This window comes from Zeugodacus cucurbitae, chromosome 2 (genome assembly GCF_028554725.1).
Source record: "Zeugodacus cucurbitae isolate PBARC_wt_2022May chromosome 2, idZeuCucr1.2, whole genome shotgun sequence".
Classification (NCBI taxonomy): Eukaryota; Metazoa; Arthropoda; class Insecta; order Diptera; family Tephritidae; genus Zeugodacus; species Zeugodacus cucurbitae.
Genome location: NC_071667.1, coordinates 83,476,912 through 83,496,928, shown reverse-complemented (window position 1 = coordinate 83,496,928; position 20,017 = coordinate 83,476,912). Strand labels below are relative to the sequence as shown.

At 36.5% G+C, this 20,017-nt stretch overlaps 1 non-coding gene across 1 annotated transcript; it reads right to left on the bottom strand.

Moving 5' to 3' along the window:
• Positions 1 to 6,537: 6,537 nt before the first annotated feature.
• Positions 6,538 to 6,610, bottom strand: Trnaa-agc (transfer RNA alanine (anticodon AGC)). The gene has a single exon. It is a non-coding gene; the product is annotated as a tRNA-Ala (tRNA).
• Positions 6,611 to 20,017: the final 13,407 nt, after the last annotated feature.

Here is a 20,017-nt window from a genome sequence, read left to right as displayed (position 1 = left end):
GGCGTATTGCGGCATCCGTGTGCATCAAGCGTCGCTTCGTCGTTTTATTTACTGGCGCCCATCTTGAGTTTTTTGGGTTGTGCCTCTCTTATTGTTATTGCGGCCAATGATAATCTTGTTGCTGCTATTACCGTTGTTGTGCACATAATTACCGTTAACTGTTTGTTGTTACTTTTGCATTTACGGTTGTTGAATCGGGCGCTATTGTTACTGTTGCTTGGGCGATGACAGTCACGATGATGGTGTAGTTTATAATGTGAAATGCCGTAGATGTTGCTGTTGTTGGTGTTGTTTATGATGCTGCACCGTTGGTTGGCAAAGTGTTGAAAAGCATCTCATTGAAAGCGCAAGTATTGCGAAATACACGTTACGCCAGCTGTGTGCTGTGCACTCATATGCTTTTAATTGCGAAGTAGCTCAGTGGATTACTCCGTTTTCATGTACGCGTCTGATTTATGATATATAATTAATTTATAACACCTTTTTATTTGTATACAGAAAGTTCACGTGTAAGAGGTTCGTAGTTGGAAGAGCTCTGAACCTTAAATTATTCGATTCTTGCAGGTTCACCTGTGAAGCATTGGATATACTATATTCACAGTTCACTGGAACTTAATTTTCATTATTCAAGATAAAGTTAATACTCCAAAAATTTTTATATTACTATCTAGTCATCGAAGATATGATCTTTCTAAATATTTTTTCTAAGAACTTGTTTTTAAATTCCTTTTAAAGATGGTCCTATTGAACTTGTCTCTCTATCCTAAAAACCAGCTTTGAAAAACTCTCTAAATCCTCAGCCGTGCAGATATTGGATATCTGTGGAGTTAATTGAAATTGTGTTTATAATGCAAAGGAACCACAAAATATCCCCTAGGGCCCATAGCAAATCAATTTCAAACGATCGATCAAACGTTCAGTAAAATTATTCTATTCACTTGGAGTTTATAACACATATGTTCCAGACAAGAGTTTCCATCAAGTCCATTTATTTCGACTACAGTCGGGTCCAAGACAGAAGAGATGCTGATTCGACTAAGAACTGTCGGCAGCACCTCTCAAAATCGTTTGTAAAGTATTCGATACAGTAACAGTTGGTGAAAGCCGAGGAAGACATCCACTCCGTTGGAAAGACAATGTGTAGAAGCACCTGGCGCCAAACAGCCAATAGGAAAAAAGAATCGAGCGCTGTTGATGACTCGGCTGTAACCATGACCTAGTCAGTCAGTATTTTTATTCGCTGAACTATGTCGTCGTCAATGTCGTCGTAAAATTTTCACAGATCATCGTTCCATCGTCTGTGGTGTCAAAATTGGAATCCCTCATCCAAGGCGGTTGCTTTCTTTTCATTGTGGTACATTTTTTTATATGGTGGGTCGCAAACACTACGCACAACCGGGATTCGCTTTCTTACTTCAGCTCGCCTCTAAACGGTTGTATTTTGGTTTCCCTGAGGATACTTAGTCTAAGACCGGAAGTCATGAGCTGATTTAGGCATAAGCAAAAGAATCATTCCTGGTCACTCCCAAGTGATAGGCAGACAGAAACTTTCCTCACTTATGTGAACGTCCACATGGCTCCATCCCCTAATCTACATAAAATAAATACAACATTAAGTGTAGGTTTTACCGAGGCTTTGTTTATAAGCAACGGTTCTCCAAATACATTAAATTACAAATAAATTTAACGATTTAAGCTTCTTTTAAACAAATGCATTTTATATGAACCCTCTTATAGTTTCCATGCATATATTCAATTTATCTCTTTATCTCTATCAATTACATCATTTCACTTATATTTACTTTTATATTTATTGTTCGTTGTGCAAGCAATTGCATTGTTATGCACTGCAAATGGGTTAACAATGAGCAATGTTTATTATTTGCGGCTGCCGGGGTTTCCTTTTGATGTCTCATTAGCGCAAAGTTGATGCAATCGCCCAGCAATGAAAGTGCAGCAAAGAGACACAGGAAGCAAACAATAACTGTAAACAGAAATTATAAATAAATTTGTATTGCTGGAATCGACTGCTATTTATACCCAGGGCATGTAGTTGCTACAGACCTTATTAGAAACTCACAAAATATTTCATAAGAAACTCAATATATTGGTTGCTTGGTGAATATTGAAATCATCTTCATTGGTCTCACAAATTTTATGAGAAGCTTAGTGAAGCTACAAATAAAAAAAAATATATATAATATAATATTTTAAAAACCTTCCTTTCCCACTTATTTATCTTATAATTAAATTAGACAATATGTAAATTTGAATTTAATTGCTGAACTTGTGGAACAGTATGTTCAGCACGTATGGCATATACTCATATTCCTACCGACATATGCTGGCGCACATTAATTCATAGGTGAAGAGCTCAAGAGTCACAGAGAAATCGAAGATCAGTAGAAGACCTTGTTCAACCTTGGTGCATCTACAAAAACGACAACGAAACGGTGAAAGAAAAGTGAAACAATTCAACAACAATGGTTGCAACACTGACAGCAACAACTGTGAGAAGGAGGAAAACATAAAAATAACAATAAAAAGCCTATATAAATAAATGACGTGTATTCGCTTTCGGCTACTATTTACATGCGCTAAGGGAATCACTCTCGGATCTCGCTTACTTTTATACCCCTCATATAAGGTTTTCATTATTAGACCATAGAATCATGTAAATAGAGTTCTCCAAATATCGATAAAACTAACGATATTAGCTTTATTTTTGTTATCGATAGTTTTTCTTATCGATAGATTTTACTCATAGCGTTAGTTCATAAATTTTACTCACCGATCGAGCGTATTAGCTGAAAACTACACGTTGGAGCATTATGAAACTAAAATGTTGATCTATTTTCGGGTAGAGAAATGTATCGAAAATATCGATATCTAGTAATACGGTCTATAGATATTTTGGCTGTCTTCTTCGTTCAATCTTTGAGGGTCTTTTGCCAGTTCTTTTGGTGTGGTAGCTTAATTATTTTTAGTGGATCCTGCAAAGCCTATCGGGTCAGGCTCTTAAAAAATTATCTTTTTCTCCAATAAATTTTCTTTTTATGCTGTGGAATGCCTTCCAGCATCTTGCAACGGATGTCTTTTGTGTATGGGCTATAATTTACAAATCTTCTTCGCTACAATAAGTTCACAAAGCCTTGGTATGTGTACCCACGAGTTGCAGTCATGACTTTGCCAGTGGCGTGGATGAGCTGTTATTCAATTGTTGCAGTTGCATCATCGATTTTCTTATGCAGCCAACGCCGAGAGCAACAAAAATCCACATTGAACAAATAAATAAATAACAATACAGATAATAATAAACGTCGACGAAAACGGTGGAAAAAGAAGAAAAAGAAGTTGGAGAATAAGCGCTGCAGATAGGCAGTCGTGCGATCAGCTGTGCAGAAGCAGCAGGTCGAAAAACTCTGATAATGAAATCGGAGATGATGAGGTTTTATGGCGTCGAGCGCAGAAGTGTAGACCACAGACGAGGGCGCAGAGCGGGGTTGGTGATGAACCACAAGCGGAACGTGGCGAAACCCCTTCTTCTTCTCTATTTTGCGCTTTGTGGTTGATGTTCATGCTATTTATGCCTTTTCCGAGGCATTGTTTGTCCACAACTATGTTCATACACATGTTAAAATGCTGGTGATGCTGTCGCAGTTACGTGTAACGTTGCTGTTGACGATATGTGCGCAATGTGGCATGCACTGGCATACACTCACGCGTACATTTGTTGGTACATATGTGTCTAATGTTTGTGGGATCAGACGTGAGTTAACTTACAGCTGATCGGTATCGCAGCGCCACCACCATGGCATTGACAGTGGCAATGGTGCTGTGGCAACAACAACACCAACAACAATTACAAATGTTGCCGTTATTTTCGTGTTTTGCAATTCCCAGCGTTTACTGTTATCAAATACCCAATGGCGCTGCCGTAACTCTCTGTTGCGCTTCTATGCCTTTGCCTCGGCGCAAAGTGACAATGTGATATGCATATGTACATATACCGAAGCGCTCACATATCTGCTCGTATGTAGATAGCAAAGCAACTGTGTTTGCATAATTGAACTCACACCACACTCGCTTGGCAACTCGCGTGACGCTCGAACGAAAACGAAAGTGAAGTTGAATGCCGCCTTTTGTTTCCTGCATCAACCACTTTGGCTGCTGCGAGTATGTGCGCCGCAAGATGCCTAGCGCTCCAACAGCACACGTTGACATATACACACACACGCAAAGCAAATGCTTGCAACATGCCATGACCATATACATACGTGTGTGCCGGGACGCGCACGCCACTTCATTGTGCCCAAACACATTCACCTGGCGCGGTGGCGCTTGCGTTTACATTGGCCTTTGCTGTTGCTGCTGTTGTTTCTGGCTATTTTGTTCGGAAATTCATTTAAGTGGCGCATTTTTTCCGGCAATTTTCCTCAGATTTGTTGCATGCAACATCGCATCGCGTATTTAATTAATTCAACGCTGCAAATTGCCGTTGCTTTTGTTTTATGACGTCGTCACAAAACAACAATGGCGCGCCAACAAATACCGTGTAATGAAAATAAATATAATATAAATTCAAGCATGAGCAACCACCAAGCAATCGAAGGAAATCGGTGGTGAACGTGTTTTTCGATTTGGATTGGCGCTAAGCTCACAACTCACAACTCACGATCGCTTCCATTGGCATTTTCTTCGCTGTTATTTCACTTCACGCTTCTCACAGTTGCAGTTGCATTTTGTCGTTTTTGAGTATTCGCAATGCAAATATTTGCACAAATATTTATACATTTCGCATTTCGCATTTGGCATTTGGCATTTCTATTTGCTTTTGTTTATCGCAAACATTTATGGCGCTTGACTACTGCATAATATTTACATTTACGTTTCATGGTGTTTGTTGTTGTTGTGCTTCTGTTTTTTTTATTATTTGGCTGCTTCTTTCTGCATTTGTTGCACTCACTTTTGCACACTTAAATTTAAATAAATGCGGTGTTATTTGCACGCGTGTAATTTGCGAAAAATCCAACATATTGGCTATGGTAATCAACGTTGTAGTCGTAGTGGCAGTGGCAGTGACAGCCGGTGTCATTTAGTTAGGCAAATAACTGTATTTAAATATGCATAAATTAAGATTTGTATTTGTATTTACAATATATTAAACTAAATTATAAAGTTTGCTTTTGAGTTTGATGATAGTTGTTAGTAACATATCTATTAATTCATCACTTGAGGTTGATGATTTACTCCGATGAAGTTTCGATTTTTGGGCTGATGTGTTTCCTTAGATATTCATAAATAAATAAATATATATAAAATTTAATATTATCGGTCGTTTTGTATAAAAAATAAATCAGTCATTATAACTAGTCTTCTTCATTTTATAAATCTATAAAAGTAATGCAAATTCCTTCCGAGTATGAAAATATAACCCGACTTACATGACTTCTATATTGAAAAGGAACTTGAATTCGGAATGGATTAAACTTAATTAAGGCTTTAGAAAAGGCAACGATTAGGATAAAACATGATGAAAAAGTATACATATAGAGAAACTCTCAAGAAAGAAATTACTTATCCAAACTATAATCGCGAGTATAATACACAGTGATCGTTGCTTAAATCACTAAGCTTTCGGAAGAGCTTTAAGATCACATTGATGCAAAATCTGAAGCCCTCAATAATCTTAACTGGGTCTAGTCAGGAATGTAAGTATCCGCCAACGTTCTTTTAAGTCGCATTATTCTTCAGATAAATGTTGTGTAACGTGTTAGATTTGACTAAACAAGAACCCAGTAATAAGCCAATTGCTGTACAAATGAGATGGACCGAATCAAAGAATCATGTAAGTGATTGTTATTTTTGTTTGACTCAAAGAAAAAAGGCATTACAATCCTGCCCAAACACCCTACACAGTATCCAAACTTGTCTATAGCTAACAGATCCATTTTACATAGTACCGAAATGAGAATTCACGACTTAGCGAGGCAAAAATTTAAGAGAGAATATTTGTAGGTCCAAAAATACGGCAACTAATCAGAACAAATTCTCATGGAAATGTTTTGTGAATGTTAGCCAAAATTTTCTAGGAAACTATAAATCGGAAAATTACAAAAACTTAATAAATGAACTTATAATATCATATAAAGCTTTGGGATGTAATATGTCCTTAAAAACACATTGGCTAGTTTATTTTTGGCGAATTTCATCAGGACGTTTCCTTTATGGAGAAGTGTTTTCAAGGGAAATGGAGTTCAGGAAAGCCAGCAGATTATGGTTGGAGACTTAAAACAACCTTCCAGAAGCTAAATATTCACGAATAATTTCTTTAAATATTGTTTAGGGGTCATAGTAAATTCCAAATTTGAGTTTTCGTGTGACAAAAAAAAACCAACATTTTTTTAACCAGTGTTATATACATTTATCGGGTCCGATATTTTTCAGTCTTAAGTTAAGTAGTTTAATTTCTTTAAATTTAAATATTTGCCTGTATAAAGCTAAGTTTCTTTAAATATATTAAAAAAGGTGATTTCCTGGAGATGCGGGGCATCGATCCCCGTACCTCTCACATGCTAAGCGAGCGCTCTACCATCTGAGCTACATCCCCAATTGAAAATCAAACAAGTGAAAATTTACCGAATATTACAACAATGCAACAACAAACAAATTTCATGGCTATAAACAGCTTTTGTAGGTCAAATAGTGACCGAAATAAATTTGTCCACAAAATCGGATAATTAAAATGCAAGTAACGTCCGTTAAGTAGTGCAGAGCTCGCTGTTGCCGAACGACCGCTTTGTTTGTAAGTTTGTATACTTTCATATACATACATATGTACTATAGACGAGCAATAAAATTGATTTAATTGTAAATTTCATAGATAATTCGATATACGGAAGCACGGTGCAGTTCCAGGTTGTTGTAACTGTACATGGTAGGTTAACTTTTGCTCTCCAATTGGTTGTGAGTTCCATTGAATTAAGCGTAATCACTTATGATTTGCAAGCACTTATATAATTGATTCCAAAAATTAGGTTAACGTTATTATGATATTTTTCTGATATTAAAGGCATTTTTAACATAACGTAACATAACATAACATAACATAACATAAAATAACTTAACATAACATAACTTAACCTAACATCACATAACATAACATAACATAACATAACATAACATAACTTAACATAACATAACTTAACATAACATAACATAACTTAACTTAACATCACATAACATAGCTAAACTTAACTTAACATAACATAACATAACATAACATAACTTAACATAACATAACATAACTTAACTTAACTTTATACACTTATTATATGCATCTGATATCAAAGGTAGTTGTTTTTGATTTCACATAGCATAACATAACATATCATAACATATTTGCAGTTATTACAAAGAAATTACGATACAAAATGAAATAACAACAAAGTGTGTGTAGGCGTAGGTATGTACGCCCTTATGCATATTCATAAATAATATGATTTTATTATATAATCTCTGCCTTGAAATGTATTACAATAGCCGTATCTACTATAGACCTTTATACACAATACCAGTACAATAACAATGCTTATGAAAGCAGTAAAAATTGGAAGCCTCAATAAAAAGGTAAATTTAAAAAAATAAACAACAACAATAACAATGCTAAATAAGTGAAAGAGAAGAGATAACGAGAGACAAACGTAATTGACGATTACTAATTGCATTTTAATTGCCGGCGCAAAGCGGCAGAAATCACTGCTGCACAGAAGCCGGCAGAGCAATGAGTGGACCAACCTCAACTTTGAGCAAAAAGAAAACAACAAAAATGAAATTATATATGTACATTTGAATTTACATATTACAAGACTGCGGCAATTGATGCGGCCTGCGTTAGATGGTTTTATGCAACATTTGCAATTTTATTTGCATTTCCTGTCATTTGTTCGCATTTGTCGTGCCTCAAGTACTTTTACCTCTAATACTCGGTTGTGGAGTGGATGCTCATCAAATGCATTTACAATTTATTACTTAAGTAAATATATACTGGTTTTGAATATGTGCGCAAGGAAAGCTATCAAAATTTGCTTAAATTAAACACCCACTCGCGATGACAGCATTGAGATAAGGTCGCGAGATGATTAGCCACCCAACAATGCCACACTTTTGATTCAGCTTTATTTGCTTGAGAGAGTTGTATTTGAATGAATAATAACTATTAGAATCAACTGTATGATTATTAAGAGCCCTTTATTCCCCATTTAATCGCTTTCAGTTAAATATTGAAATATTGCTCATCGAAATATAAATATAAAGCATTCTTCCTGTACCTCAAGCACAAGAAATGTATGACCGACTAATTAGTGTCGTATTCTTCTCTTATTCGTTTTGATTCTTTAAAATAAAAAATTCTTTCAAAGTTGTAAACTTATTTAAATTTTATGGGTTCTAAGTTATATCCTCGAACTCAGTAGTATTTGGAGTTCATTCATATATTCTTGGAAAACTTGACTTGCTCTGAAAAGCATTTTCGAGAACTGCTTCCTACTCATCCATTTTAGAAATTTTTTTTTCATTCGATCAGTTGAAGTCTTCGATTAGATTACAAGTAAATTTAGGTATCTTTTAAGGATAAGCTAACGAGAGAACATCATCTCCCGTAAAATCACTCTTTTTATACCCTGAACAGGGTATATTAAGTTTGTCACGAAGTTTGTAACACCTAGAAGGAAGCGTCGGATGTCCTATAAAGTATATATATAAATGATCAGTATGTTGAACTGAGTCGATTTAGCCATGTCCGTCCGACTGTCTGTATATATACGAACTAGTCCTTCAGTTTTTAAGATATCGTTTTGAAATTTTGCAGATGTTATTTTCTCTTCAAGAAGCTGCTCATTTGTCGGAACCACTAAATCATATAGCTGCCATACAAACTGAACGATCGGAATCAAGGGCTTGTATGGAAAACTTCCGCATTTTACTACATATCTTCACGAAGTTTTGTGTGAGTTATTGTTCATAGAAATAATTTAATCTCCGAAAAAATTGTTCAGATCGGTCACTATAGCATATAGCTGCCATACAAACCGAACGATCGGAATCAATGGTTTGTATGGAAAATTTTCGCATTTGACGTGGTGTCTTAACGAAATTTGACATGGATTACTGCTTAAAGTAATAATATAATCTCCGAAGAAATTGTTCAGATCGGTTAACTATATAACTTTAATGTTTCTAGCAAACAACCCGGCTAAAAAGAATTAGTAAAATGTTTTCTTTTTTTTTACTTACTTTTTCTTACGTCTTTAGATTTGCTTAAACACATAGTTACTAAAACAAATGCACCTGTGAAGGGTATATTAACTTCGGTAATTGTAAATAGTTAACGTTTTTTCTTGTTTTTAGATTTGAAATTAGACCTGCTCAATTACTGACTGGGTTTTTGGGGTCAACTAAATATTAAAATAGGTCGCATATAAATTTCCATGGCAGCTTCAAAGACATAAATAGATAAAACCTTATCACTAACGCTTCAGGTGTTGTAAACTCATCACTAATGAGATATAAAAATCTCGGCAAACCATAAAAATAGAGCAAGAATTTGCTATGCTTTGCAATTTTCTTTAGGCATACCGGTTATCTATTCTTCTAGTACAAGATATTATCACTTATCACCATTAGGATGACATATAACAACAAAATGCAACAAAATATAAAAGACAAACTCTCTGTGAATATCAGTGAAACCCCTCTATTGCCTTGAGACATTTGTTGCTACTGCGGGTGGTGGCTTATCAGCGTACACTTCGCTGTTTGTGTTTACAATACTGCATGGACCGAAAAGAAACCCACTGAATTGTGCTCTTTATCAAAAGGCATAAAATAAATAACGATTTTGAGATACTAATGCGGTAATTGTAGCTGACATTTGAGCACACAACAAACAGAAGAAACTATGTACGGGTATGCAATGAAATGTGTATCTGAAAAAGCAGCGATCGTTAGCGACTTCCAATGTGAAGTGAAGCGACGCTGCGCGGCCCTACGCCGCCGTCGGCTAAATTCATTGCCAATTGCCAGCTGATTTTTTGTTTGCCGCGCCGACCGATGCTTTCGTAATGCGACTTTTTGCCCCGACTGGCCTTCCTTTATTCCAAAGCAAATGCATCTGCCATAAAGTCCGTCTCTGTGTATGCCTGTGTGTGTGTGTGTGAGTGCAAGTAGCCAGCCAAATTTATATGTGGCCCACTTCAACGTCTAGTTGGCCTCAGCGACCTAGTAAGTAATTGAGCAGCGCAAGCTCACACACATATGTACATATAGACCGCGCATATTTGCAGTTAATTGTGTGTCATGCGGAGATGACTCCCTGCCAGCCAGGCCTAACCACTTTCCCCTCATGTTTCTTCAATTACTAACACCAACGCACACGTTTGGGTTGTTTTGTTTTTGTATTCGTACGTGTGAGGGGAATAGTGGTTAAAAAACTCACAAGCAGCTATGCTGGCCTATGGCAAACTCACCACTTTTTTTACCACTTTTGTGGGTTTAAAAAACTTCGGTTTAACCAGCTTTTTCACCACCTTTGGCTGGCAGGGACTGGTATTAAATATGTATGTGTAAGTGGTTATGTATTGGTATGCACTTGCAATTATACTTCCGAGTGTCTGCGGCGAAATCTCGTAAAAATTTGACAAAAAAAAAATTATTGCGCCAACAGCAACAACTATTCTTTGGTTGCAGTCAGCGACTTGTCATTTTAGGCGCAAAACGCCCGCTCGGTCAGCTCGAAGCCTAATGCCAATGGTATATGTATGAATGTATTCAATAAGGTCCGTGACTGTAAGTTGGTCACACATTGCAACGCCCCTTGCCTGTTTACGCCAATTTTTCATTTGCTGTTCTAGTTTTTTAAAATCTAATTTATACTATATATGTATGTCTTTAAAGCAATAACCATTTGCCTTGCAGTGAAAGTGCGCTTTTGTCGCCTCTGTTGTTTTGCTTGCCAAAATCGATGCTTCACATTTTAGGCTGATTTGCTGTCATCACTTTTTCGTCACTGAATTGTTGTTGTTATTTGTATATTTGTATTTGTGTTGTATCATGACATTAGCTAAGCCATTTTCACTTGCTTATTCTGCATTCATGCAGTTATTGTTGCAGCTCAAAATTCAATGATATTATGTTGTGATTACAGAAAATACTTGTAGTTAGACATTTTTGTGTGTATCGATATTCATTATTTGCTTGTACATATGTATATGCTTGTATATGAAAAATTGTAAAATTCATGTTCGGCTTTTTCGATTAATTAATACACTTGTTTCGGCTACGCTAAAGCTTTTCTATGCACACATATATGTATTTACCAGAAAATGACGTAAAAGTGTTGAAAATCAAATTAAATATTTTCTCGAACTTAATATTTATCTGAAAGGTTCTGATTCCCATTTTTTTCTTAATAAATTGCAATTCAATTATATTTCTTACTTAATTTGAATAATTTTACTTCATTCCTGAAGAAAAAATCTTATCAATTTAATTTTTAATTTTTAATGTTTATATTTTTTTTTTATTTTATTTATTTTTAGAAAAGAAATGTAATTTGAAGCAATGGCGTTGTTAATGGATATTTTGAATCACCTTTTGTTGATAAAGGGCAATGTTTAGACCGTGGTTCGACTTTTAGTATTGAACATAAGTGCCAACCAAGTCCAAACATCGATTAAAGCGATTCTTCTCATTTTGGTGCCATTTTTATACTCTCGGAACATGTTGCACAGAGTATTATAGTTTTTTTCACATAACGGTTGTTTGCGTCACCAAGAAATAAAAGAGTTAGATATGGGGTTATATAGGATCGCATTAGGGAGGGGCACATTTGGGTGTAATTTTTTTGGAAAATTAGGTTTTTTGTATATACCTTGCAAACCAATAAAGCAATATAAACCAAACGTCGTTTCTTTTAGCCGTTTCCTTATACAATTCAAAATTGAAAGAAATCGGATAATAACCACGCCCACCTCCCACACAAAGGTTAGGTTGAAAATGACTAAAAGTGAGTTAACTCACTAACGAGTAACGTCAGAAACACTAAATATCACATAAGAAATGGCAGAAGGAAGCTGCACTGAGATTTTTTTACAAAATGGAAAATGGGCGGGACGTCGCCCACTTATGGGTCAAAAACCATATCTCAAGAACTACTCGACCGATTCGGTATATAATATTTTCTTAACACCCTGATGACACGTGTGGAAAATGGATGAAATCGGTTCACAACCACGACAATTTCCCATGTAACTCAATTTTGAATTCCAATGAAGATAGCGAAATAAAACTTTACACAAATACTGTATATTGTGATGCCACAGAATCACTTAGGAAAAAATTGTCAAAATCGGACTATAACTTTTCAAAGCCTCGAATAGCGAATATGAAGAATTCAGTGCCCCATGATAATTTTTCACCGAAAATTTCGGTAAATCTCTCAGGTATCTTAATTTAATTCAGAGGAAATATTTTTCTTCTAATAGTATGTCTCTGTACCATAAATTGTTAAAATCGGGTCATAACTAACTCCCCTAACCTAATTATAGGATTTTCAAATTGGGTCAAATTGTGTGTTATATTAATAAAACAAGTAAGGAAGGGCTAAGTTCGGGTGTAACCGAACATTTTATACTCTCGCAATTTATTTATTTAACTTAATTAATATTATATAATACACAATTTGACCTACATATTCGCGTATATATTGTATAAAGTCCATTGAAAGTTGGAAATCCTAATATTAGGTTAGAAGCACCGAGGTCCTCATGTTCGATGTATGGGGTCTTGAAAACCTATGGTCCGATTTCGGCGATTTTTAGAAATGGGCTGCCACACTATAAACATAGTATTTGTGCAAAGTTTTGCATCGATATCTTCACTAGTGCTTACTTTATATATTGTAAAGTAAACGATTCAGATCGACTTCAAAGTTCTGGTATATAGGAAGTTGGCGTGGTTGTGAAGCGATTTGGCCTATTTTCACAACATATCATTGGGATGTAAGGAAACTATTACAAACCAAGTTTCATCAAAATCGGTCGAGTAGTTCCTGAGATATTTTTTGAGGTTTTTGACCCATAAGTGGCGACGCCGCGCCCATTTTCCATTTTGTAAAAAAATCTGAGTGCAGCTTCCATCTGCCATTTCTTATGTGAAATTTAGTGTTTCTGACGTTTTTCGTTAGTGAGTTAACCCACTTTTAGTAATTTTCAACCTAACCTTTGGGCGTGGTTATTATCCGACTGCAGAAAGTTTGGTTTATATAGCTTCATTGGTTTGCGAGATATATATAAATAACCAATTTGGAGGCGGGACCACGCCCACTTCCCCAAAAAAATTACATCAAAATATGCCCCCTCTTAGTGAGATCCTTTATTCCAAATTTTACTGCTATAACTTTATTTATGGCTTAGTTATGACACTTTATGTGTTTTTGGTTCGTGGCAGTGGACCGATTTTGCCCATTTTCGAAAGCAACCCTCTCACGGTCCCAAGGAACATGTGTTCCAAGTTTCATTAAGATATCTCAATTTTTACTCAAGTTACAGCTTGCACGGACGGACGGACGGACAGACGGACGGACAGACATCCGGATTTCAACTCCACTCGTCATCCTGATCATTTATATATATATAACCCCATATCTAACTCTTTTATTTCTTGGTGACACAAACAACCGTTATGTGAACAAAACTATGATACTCTGTGCAACAGGTTGCGAGAGTATAAATTTATCAATAAATTGCGAGAGTATAAAATGTTCGGTTGCACCCGAACTTAGCATTTCCTTACTTGTTGTAGTTAATTTTTAGCTCTTAGTCTCAAAATGGACCTTAGGTTCGATGATCTATTTTAAGCGAACATTTATAGCCTTAGGATACGATAGAAGCGGCGGTATTTTAAAGCCCAATTGTGAGGTTGGACGGCTCACTTTATAAGCATCCATTCTCATTTTCTCATTTGGTGGAATTCTTGAAGTGGTTGATGTATGAAAATAGGAAACCACTTATGAATGTTTGCTTTGTCAGAACTCGGGTTCTGACAATGATCTTGCCATATTTAGGTATCGGCAATATTTTTGAAGTGTATTATTAAATTTTGAAACCGTCTGAAGTATCTCCCATCTTGTCCATAGCTCTGAAATTGTTCATATCGGTAAGATAGATTCCTCCGCTATCTCTTTCATAAAACTGTTAAATGTCTAAACAGTAATTCCCTGTAAATATATCAAATATATGTTATGATAATGCCAATGAAATTTATTCATATAAGAAGTAATAAGTAAAGGGTGTTTTTTTAATGTGGTTAAAAGTGACTCGCCGGCTGGCTCCAATAATTCCAATTCAGAAACCAAATTTTCGATCACTCTTTGCAGCAATTAGTGCCATATGTTAGCAAAAAGCGTTGCTTCGGAGGAAGTCTGTTCAATACGAAATGGCTAAACAAACTGAGTATAAATCAATTAACAACTGTCAAAAAGACCCACTCCAAAAAAAGAATTGTCTCATTGAAAATTACAATATTTCAATAATTAAACTCTGTACACATGATCTTGGTACTAATAGTTTAACATTGAAGAACGACGGTTAAACAAGCAAGGTGGAAATCACAAATTCGTCACAAGGTTCACCTAGGAATAAATTATCATGATAGGACTGATATTTAGCATAAGTTTAAGGTCTGATCGTATAAAGTCACCACTTTCCTTCCTGTGGTATGTTCAAACCTCTTAAGTGAATTCATCTTCGAGATTGAAAAAGTAAATTAACAATGTTGTACATATGTATATCCACTTAGTGCCTGCGGTTGGGAGAATTGTCAAAGATGTCGCTAGTAGAGATGACGTTGCATCATTTGTGCTGACAAATCTACGCTTAAAATTTTCTAGAATTTACTTAAGTCTGATAAATTACGAATTCTGTGTCTGCTCAAGGGCGGAGTGGGTTGCGCAGCATGCAGCAGAACAATAAGCAAACAGACAAACTAAAAAGTTGCAAGTAATCACGTCAATTCTGTCGTGTAACCAATATATGACGTGCAATTACTGCACGCAGAAGAAACGGAAGGACGCAGACACAAACTTGAGCGGGAAAAGTTTCGAGTTAAACGCTGCGAGGCGATAAAATAAAGAAAGTGGAGAAAAGGAAATCTTACATACGCATGATGGCGGTTTAAAGTCGTGTGTGCGTACGAGGTTGTGTGTGTATTGGTGCAGTTGAAAAGCAAATGCAAAGGATTTGTTGAGAGTATAATAATAAATTAGTTGCACGTATGGGACGAAGCGAAAGCGTATGACTTTCAGCACAGGTGCGCTCGCACACTCACCTTTAAATATATATGTTGTTTTTGGGCGAATGTAAACACTGGCAACGCTTGGCGCTGGCGACGCGGCATGCAACCCGAGTGAGTTGAGACACAAGTGGAAGATTTTGTGCTCACTAAACCAGCAACCATTTCCGAATACAAACAGGCACACATATTTATATAAATGACTGCACGGAGGCACGCCGCATGCAACAGCGGCAGTGGCAATTGTGATGCGCGCGACTGTGATTGTGTCTGTGGCAGCGGCTGATTTAATCCTATGAAAGATGAGCAAAATGAAAACAATTGAAATCCCCGTGAAATTCAGCTAAAGCGCACATCATGCAACGAAATTGTACTTGCAGCACGTGAGCGGTGCTGCGTCTGGCGCGAAAGCCATGCAACAGCGAGCCCCCTTAAGCCACCGCGTGTACCAGCGGAGCAGGTGGAGTGGCATAAGTAGGTGGCCACAAATGATAGCAAAAAGTGTGCCAAGAAGAACACAAATTCGAAATGAAATGCAATGCAATGAAATGGCAAAAGAATGTGGTAACAACTGAAACAACGGTGGCAGAATTTCTAATTTCGCATAGGCGAAGCGCAAAAAATGAGATGAACAGACGATGGGACGCCACGACGCCACGCTTGAATGGCAACATGATGGGACGGACATGAACGAAGTTGGCGTGGCAGCCCACCTGTCCACCTGCTGGCTGAATGTAGCATTGCAACGTAGCTAAGCAAAGCATACCTGGAGAAGGACAACAGCAAAAAACAGACAGCATTAGTGCAAGTAAAAAAGAGGGGCGTCAACTGAATGCCGACAAGGCTTCACGAAGATAAATGCACTGCCTATTTCAAGTGTTGCAACGGCTGAGGAGCCGCCTTGCGCTCGCATACTACGAGTATCTTAGCCAAGGCGAATTCTAAGTCATTTCGCAAATTCTAAATTCTCTGCTGGGCCGCCAGTCCAGTTGTTTGTTGCCAAGTCTAATAAAGTTGTCAGGACTTTTTCTCGTTTTGTGCGCTTTGTTAGACATTGCATGCCGCAATTATCACTGTGGCAAGGTAAGCAGCAATGCGCTATTGTTATTGCTATTTTTCTTGCGCTACGGCAGCAAACCAAGGCAGTGCTACATATATACATATATGTTAAATATATGCGTGTGTATGGTTAAGCTTTGCATTGTTGCTCGCAGCGTGGCGTGCAACAATCAGAAATTGCTATGAAAAACAAAAATGGAAAGCCGAGCTAGAACAGCGGGAGCTTAGAACAGTTGGCATCAAGAGCGGGTGTGTGTGTTTCTTTTGCGTGCTGACGACGCTGCTGCTAACGGCAAAATATTAATGAAATTAAAATGAATCGCCTTGGAAATCACTTAGTTTATCTTTTAGACACACACCACTTTTAGTGCTGGTCTCTCTAACTTAAACTCTCTACACATGCCATGATTTTGTAGATTTACGTTGTTGCGAGTCACCAATGAATAGGTGTTAGAATTTTGTGATAAATTTTAAACTGATTTCGTGTATGCTTCGAGTCATGGTCACAAAACGGTTTTATTAAGGGAATTCATAAAAGGTTACTCAAGACCCAAGGGTCCCATAAGGAGATGATATCTATCTGGTTATTGGCTTTTAAAATATTTGAATGAAGACGATAGAAGTAGAGAAAAGGGGGTAATAAACGCTTCGCTCTTTCTAGTAACAGTGCTTGTCAAAACATGTCTCTATATACCGAATATAAGGATACAAATCTTTATGGTTATCTTCAGACAGTGTATACCAGTCGTTATAAGTATATGTTGTAGGTACCACTAATCTTAACCCGCGATATAAGGAGGTATCTTTCCGTTCAGTTGTTCTTTCGAATACGAGGTGTGTTAAAAAAAAGAACGGGAATTTTAAAATACAGTAGTTTTCCGAAATAACTAATATTCGTTTTAACGATAACCGCTTATAACGAACAAGCAAATTTGTTACATTGAGTACCGTAAATAAGGAACATCGAGAATTTGTAAGTACTCAGTTTAACGAACAACATGAAGAAGACATATGAAGAAAGAGGAAAAAATCAAATAACATCGAACCAGAATTAAAAATAAAACTGGAAAAAAATTCAAAAAAAAAAAATGTGCAAATTCAAAAAATGTTGAATTTTATAAAAAAAACTTAAAATTATTGATCAGCACCAAATAGAAGTATGAGGGTCAGAATTGATCCATTTTGGAAGAATTTATAGGATTTGAATTGTTTTGTTATGGTTTTTCATTTTTTAACAAATAATTAATAAAACAATTTATTAAACTGCAATTTTCGGATATATAACTCATTTTTGTTGATAAAAATATCTCTAAGTGAGTACTCGAATTAACGAAACTTTCGATATAGCGAACAGGCCTGACAATTAATGTGTTCGTTATTTCGGAAAACTACTGTATACACGCTCCTGAAGTATGAAAAGTATAAAGTACGTCAGCTGTATTCATTCCTTACTTTGTCTAGACCAAACCTAAAAGAGCCGTCGCTTTACAAGCATACGAGAAATCGTTGGAAAAGTCGAATTTAATCCCAAAAATCGTGTATCGAATGGAGTGATTACTATGCCATTCTGCTATTCAGTAAGATCTAGTTTCATGGTTCTCAATGCTCCAATAAGCAAAAAAAAGAAAATGAAAAAAATTTCATATACATAAAAGAACAAATCTCCCAAAACACCTTTCTCCCACATATATAAGTTGTAAGAAAAAACAATAATTTTATTTTGATTACTATACTTTACTATTAAATAATACTAAAAATTAAAAAAAAAAAAACTAAAAAACACCTTTAAAAGAATCAATAACTGCAGAAACCATTCCAATGACCACACATGACAACTGTGAATAGACCAGTTAGTTAGCGGTATTTTTAATGCTCTCAAATGCTGCCACAATGCTAGAACTTTTCGGCTTAGCCATACTCGTGTGGTGTGTGGAATGTGTGTCAATGCCATTTTTATTATCCCGATTTTGAGGTGCCATCTGCAAGCACGGAAGCAAATAACTGAGCAAGCACTTGTACACACACATGAAGGCAGCAATAACTTGTACTCAGGTGTGGGTGCTGCTTTGAAGAGCTGCAAAAATATTGCGATACAGAGATAAGTTTAACAAAAGGCAAACGAAAATGTGCATTTTATGCTCATATAAATTGCTGATAAAGATTATGAGTAAATGTAGATATGTATACTAATTAGAGTTGCTCTGGTTATTCGTGATCGGGATGAAATTTTACAGCAATTTAAGCGCACTCTTCATTAATTTGTTTATTTTATTTTAATTTATTTTTTAATGAACAAATACGAATTTTAATTTAAGAATACGATTAAACAACTCAAATCTTTTATTTTTTTAATTTTCTGTTTTTGTATTTTTGTGCGAAATGTTGTTTGCTTGTAAGTTGAAAGCAATCAGGGCTTATTGAAAATAAATAGGCCCAAAAGCGGAACGAAACATTGGTCTGAAATCAGAATTAGTGAACTGCAGAAAATGGTCATCTGCAATCGGTAGCAGCGTTCAGGGCGCCACGGCACTGCTGTACAACAGGATAACTTGGCAAGGCGGTGGCAGCGCAGCGCAGCAGCAACGTTGCCGCCATCATTGTGTGGCGAAACGAAACGGCAACAGAACACACGTGCTCGACACGAGATGGCCAATGTTGTTTACAAAATTTCACTGTTATGCTGCAACAAAGCAGCGCCGAGAGCGTAGGAGGACCGGCAAGAGAGCGACTGAGCGCTCAAAAAATGCTTGCAACAAATTGAAAGGCATTTCACACACAGCTATCTATAGTTGGCTATGCTACAAAGAGCATAAACATAAGTGTGGATGTGTGTGTGTAAGTTTTCTGCAAACCCTTTTTTGATCACACTCTCCACTGTGTATGTGTGTCTGCGTCTGTGTGAAGGGTCTCCTGCTGCCGCATAATTACTCTGCACATTGCTTTAGCATTGAGTTGTAAAATTATTGCAAACTTGCAGCGGTCTCCCTCCGCACCCCCAAAGCACCCTAACTGTCCCGTTGCATTGAAATTAATTGTTAACATGGGAATGTGCAGTGCTGCACTTAAGCAAGGTCAGCCAAATTCCTCTGGTTGGCTTTGGCTGATTGTATCATACAAAGACATTTGTCAGCGGTTTGTGTCAAGTTGACACCACTGTACTCGCATGCTGCGCTACCACTTGAAACAAACAACAAATAATAATTTAAATATTCAAGATTATGCAAAAGTACAAAAAAAAACACATTATTTACATTGTGCGATTTCTGCTGTTGCACCACGTATGGCTCTAAGCCTCGCACATTAGGACATGTGTAAATAGTTGAATTTTATGTCTTAAGGGGTTAGAGGTAGTTAGGATTTTCAAAAAATCAATGTTTTTATTTGCATTTTCGTTAGGTGTGAATCTTAAAAACATTCTCTGATAATAACTTTTCGAGTTATTCGACAAATAACAAAGAGCGCTCGGGCACTCCAACACGATAGTGTGAAACTTTAAATGCGTTTATCTCAAAACTATGTTTTTTGAACTGGTGACAACTGTAACTCGATAACCGCTCAGTAGATTTTAATGAAATTTATACAGCTTTTAGAATACATAATAAACTCAGGC